Below are 5,000 nucleotides of genomic sequence, written 5' to 3'. Positions count from 1 at the left end.
ATACATGCATATATACACACATACGTACATACATGTATACGTACATGCATACATACATGTATATATACATACATATATACACGCATAGGTACATACATGCATACATACATGCATACGTGCATGTATATATACATACATGCACACACACACACACACATACATACACACACACACACACACACACACACACACACACACACACACACACATATATATATATGTATATATATATATATATATATATATATATATATATACACACACACACACACATTAGTTCAAAATGTGACTTTTCCGAAATAGATAGATCCGGAAAAAAAGAACAGGAAACTAAAGATGTCTTCACAAACACTATATCTATACAAGAGAAATATCGAAAATGAAAAAAAAGAAAAACAATATCTCTCTCTCCCTCTTCCCACAACCCTCTATTAATAACAGACAGCATCATAAAGCAATATCTCTCTCTCCCTCCCCCACAACTCTCCATCAATAATGGACAGTGATATCATCCTAATCTACGACAGATATCCCCTTGCTCTATCTGCACAGACGTAGAGGAAGAAAGTCGCTATTGTCGATCTGGTGTTCTATTTTCGACTGAAGGTGCTGTCACACTAGTACTTTTTCCGTCAATTTTTTGATAATTTCATTTAACGTAAGTACAAACGTTCTCTAATATGGCTCTTGATTTGAATATGCTTGGCTGAAAAAAAAAGTTGACGGAAAGGTCTTCAAGCGGAAACGATCATTATCGTCTGACTGGGAAATCGACAATTCGCTCAATAAAAAAAAAAAAAAAAAAAAAAACGAAAATTGTAGAAAAAAAAGACAGAAAAAGTACTATTAACTATTAACCTATTATTTATTATTATTTATTATTATTTATTATTATTAACTCGCCGACGAGCTAAAGACGAGCAGTCTGGGCGCTCTTCTCGTGTCGCTCGCCGGGGAACTTGGGGGAGAAGGGGAGAGGAGGAAGAGGGGGAGAGGGGAGAGTGGGGGGAGGGGAGATGGGGGAGGGGAGAGGTGGAGTGGAGGGGAGTGGAGGAAGGGGGGAGAAGGGGAGGGGGAGTGGGGGGAGACGGGGAGAGGGAGTAGGAAGGGGGAGAGATGGAGAGGGAGAGGGGGAGAAGGGAAGTGGGGGGAGAGAGTGGAGTGGGAGTGGGGGAGAGGGGCGGATGGGGAGAGGAGAGTGGGGGAGAGGGGAGTTGGGGAAGGGAGAGTGGCAGTGGGAGTGGGAGAAGGGGAGGGAGACGGGGAAGAGGGAGTAGGAAGGGGGAGTCGGAATGGGGAGGGGGAGAGGTGGAGTGGGAGAGGGAGAAGGAGAGAGGGGAGAGGGGTGGAGAAGTGGAGTGTGAGGGGGCAAAAATATAGCGAGAGGAAAGAGAGGGGGTAGAGGTAGGTAGATTGGGAGAGAGGGGGAGGGGGAGAGAAGGTGAGAGGGAAGGGGGGGAGGGGGCAAAAATGTCGCGTTAATTGTCAAGGAAAATTATTGTGCGTTTGTTATTTTCTTCCCTCGACTCTGCGTGGGTGTCTCCTTTTGTGTTGTATCTTTTCTCCTTTTTTCGTGTGTTTTTTCTTTGTTATTATTGATTTTCCCACCTTTTCTTTTTCTTTTTCTTTTTGTATTTCTTATTTTCTACTATTTTCCCGTCTTTTCATTTTCTGCGTTTTGCCTTTTAAAAAATTATTTTCCCACCTTTTCTTTTTCTTCTTCGTTTTGTATTTCATATTTTCTCTTATTTTCTCACCTTTTCCTGTTTCTTTTTTTTATTCTCCGTCGCTCTTTACTTCTACTTCTTTTTTTTTTACTTTACTTCTTTTTTCTTATTTATCTTATTACTTCTGTTATTTATTTTATTCTATTGTCTATTTTATTTATTTTATACTTCTTCTTATTTATTCTATTACTTCTGTTTTCTTTTTCTTTCATTGCTTCTCTCTTCCTCTTCTTTTATCATTTCTGTTTTTTCAATCACTTCTGTTTCCTTCCTCTTTCATTACTTCCGTTTCCTTTCTCTTTCTGTACCTTTCATTCCTTCTTTCGTTGTTTTTAATTCAATTTTTCCTTCGCTCTTGTTTCTTTTTTATCTTTTTTTAAGCTCCCATATCCTTATCTTTATTGGCTCAGTTGCCATCGCCCAATAATTATTTTTTTTAGACGAACATAAATATAATAAACGAAAGAAAGCATAACATAGAATTATATAAAATACTTGAAATATGAATAGAATTATATAAAATACTCGAAATATACCGAGAAAAATGAGGTAAATAAATAAGGAATAAATAAATAAAACGTCAAACTTTAACACAGGAATTAAACAGAATTCTGTAATAATTACTGTAATAAAAAGTCTGAATAATAAACTAGAAAACCGTCTGTCTCGATCAGAATAGCAGAACTGTGACCTTGCAAAAAATAAAAAAAATCCGCCTGTCTGTTTGTATATATATTTTGACGTACATGCTTGCTTCGCTGTGAGTGTGTACGCTCATGTACGTACGTGCCGGTGTGTGTTTCCAAATAGCTTTTATGTGTGATTGTTTCATTGCTTTAATATGCGTTTATTTGTTGCTTTTTACATCTTTTATGTTTGTTTTTATACATGTGAGTATTGGTTAGTTGTGTATATTTTTATTTATTCGTTTTAATATGTATATCTATAAGTTTTTGAGTATGTATACCTCTAGGGAGAATGTATGTGTCTTGTATGTGTGCGTATGTGAGTCTGCGGGTGTAGATACACTCAATTATGTGGTATTCAGGCTAGCTAACGAAGTTTGTACACTAACTGTGACGGAAAAACAACATGGCAGCTTTATCAATATTCACAGTTTTTTCCATCCGTTCACTTGACCTCTCGCTCTGTTTGTTTGTCCCCTTTTCTATTCTCTCTCTATCTATTTATCTATTTATCTCTCTTTCTCTATTCATTTCTATTTCTCTCTCTCTCTCTATCTATCTCTCTACCCCCTCTCTCTCTCCTCTTTCTCTTTCTCTTCTCTCTCTTCCTCCCTCTCTCTCTCTCTCTCTCTTTCTCTCTCTCTCTCTCTCTCTCTCTCTCTCCCTTTCTCTCTCTCTCTCTCTCTCTCTCTCTCTCTCTCTCTCTCTCTCTCTCTCTCTCTCTCTCTCTCTCTCTCTCTCTCTCTCTCCTCTTCCTCTTTCTCCTTCCCTCCCTCCCTCCCTCCCTCTCTCTCTCTCTCTCTTTCTCCTCTCTCTCTTTTTCTCTCTCCCTCCCTCCCCTCTCTCTCTCTGTCTGTCTGTCTGTCTCTCTCTCTCTCTCTCTCTCTCTCTCTCTCTCTCTCTCTCTCTCTCTCTCTCTCTCTCTCTCTCTCTCCCTCTCTCTCTCTCTCTCTTTCTCTCCCTCCATTCCCCCCATTCTCTCTCTCTCCCTCCCTCTCTCCCTCCCTCCTTCCCTCTTTCTCCCCCCTCCCCCACTCCCTCTCTCTCTTTCTCTCTCTCTCTCTCTCTCTCTCTCTCTCGCCTTCTCTATACACGCCACAAGTCGCGCTTCGCCAAGAAACAAATCGCCGAAAGAAGAGAAACAGAATGAATGAGAGAGAAAAAAACACACATCCACTGGGAAAAATAGTCCCCTTGTTTCGTTCTCTCCCTTTTTCCTCCCTTTGTTGTCGCGTATAATGAAAAGGTTTGGGGTGGGGAGGGGGAGGGGGGAAGGACGGAGGGGGGAAGGACGGAGGGGGGAAGGAGGGAGAAGAGGGGGAAGGACGGAGGGGAGGGACGGAGGGGGAGGGACGGAAGGGGAGGAGGGTGAGGGAAGGAGGAGGGATTGGGAAGAAGGTGAGAAAGGGGGAGGAGAGGAGGGAGGAGGAGGGTGGGATTGGGAAGAAGGTGAGAAAGGGGGGAGGGAGAAGGAGAGGAGGAGAAGGGTGGGATTGGGAAGAAGGTGAGAAAGGGGGAAGGGAGGAGGAGGGGAAGGGGATTGGGAAGGTGAGAAAGGGGGGATGGGGGAGGGAGGGAGGAGGGATTGGGAAGAAGGTGAGAAAGGGGGAAGGGGGAGGGGAGGAGGGGAGGAGGGGAGGAGGGGGAGGGAGGGAGGAAGAAGGGAGAAGAGGAGGAGGAATGAGGGGGAGTGGAGAAGTGAGAGAAGAGGAAGAAGTATGGTGGGTAAGGGGAAGAGGGAGGAAGATTGGGGAGAAGTAGCGAAGGGAGAAGAAGAAGAGAGATAATCGAAGGAAGAGTGAAGAAAGAGAGAAGAAGCGAAAGAAGAAGTAAGCGCTTAGAAGAACCGAAAGAGAAAAGGTGGAAGAGAAGAGAGAAGAAAAAGAGAAAGAAAGAGATAGAAAGGAGAGAAGGCGAGAAAGAATAGAAAAAGACAAAAAGGGGAGACAGAGGACGAAATGAGGATAGTGAGGAAGAGGTGACCGACGCTGAGGCTGAATGAGTTGGGGAAGGAGGTGCAAGGTGGATCTAGACCACAGAAACTCGTCAGGAGGAACTGGATGTGAGTTCTTTTGTCATCCCATGTGGTATGGATTCCTCCTTCTCCTCTCCTCTTCTTCTACTCTCCCTCTCCCTCCCTCCTTTCCTCATCTCTTCTATTCCCCCCATTTTTCTCTTTCGGTTCTTCCACGCGCATGCTTCTTCTTCCACTTCTTCTCTCTTTCTCCATCCTTCCTTCCATTCTCCCTCTTCTTCTTTTCCCTTATCACCTTCTCCCCAATCTTTCTCTCTCTCTTGATAGATAGATAGATAGATACATAATTAGAGAGATATAGAGAGCTCTTTTTTTAGCCTATGTGGTATGGATTCCTCCTTCTCCTCTCTGTCTTCTTCTACTCTCCCTCTCCCTCCCTCCTTTCCTACTCTCTTCTCTCCCCCCCTTTTTCTCTTTCGGTTCTTCCACGCACATACTTCTTCCGCTTCTTTTCTCTTTCTCCATCCTTCCTTCCATTTTCTCTCTTCTACTTTTCTCTTATCACCTTCTCCCCAATCTTTCTCTCTCTCTTGATAGATAGATAGATAGATA

The 5,000-nt window shown here is 42.9% G+C and overlaps 1 protein-coding gene across 1 annotated transcript in view; it reads left to right on the top strand.

The window, feature by feature from the left end:
- LOC113826712 (BDNF/NT-3 growth factors receptor) overlaps positions 1–5,000 on the top strand; it is a 128,373-nt gene that overhangs the window by 13,859 nt on the left and 109,514 nt on the right. The window lies entirely within an intron of this gene.

The sequence above is a fragment of the Penaeus vannamei genome, chromosome 14 (genome assembly GCF_042767895.1).
Source record: "Penaeus vannamei isolate JL-2024 chromosome 14, ASM4276789v1, whole genome shotgun sequence".
In the NCBI taxonomy this organism is placed as follows: Eukaryota; Metazoa; Arthropoda; class Malacostraca; order Decapoda; family Penaeidae; genus Penaeus; species Penaeus vannamei.
Note: the sequence above shows the minus strand (reverse complement) of the source record. Positions and strands in the feature narration are given on the sequence as shown.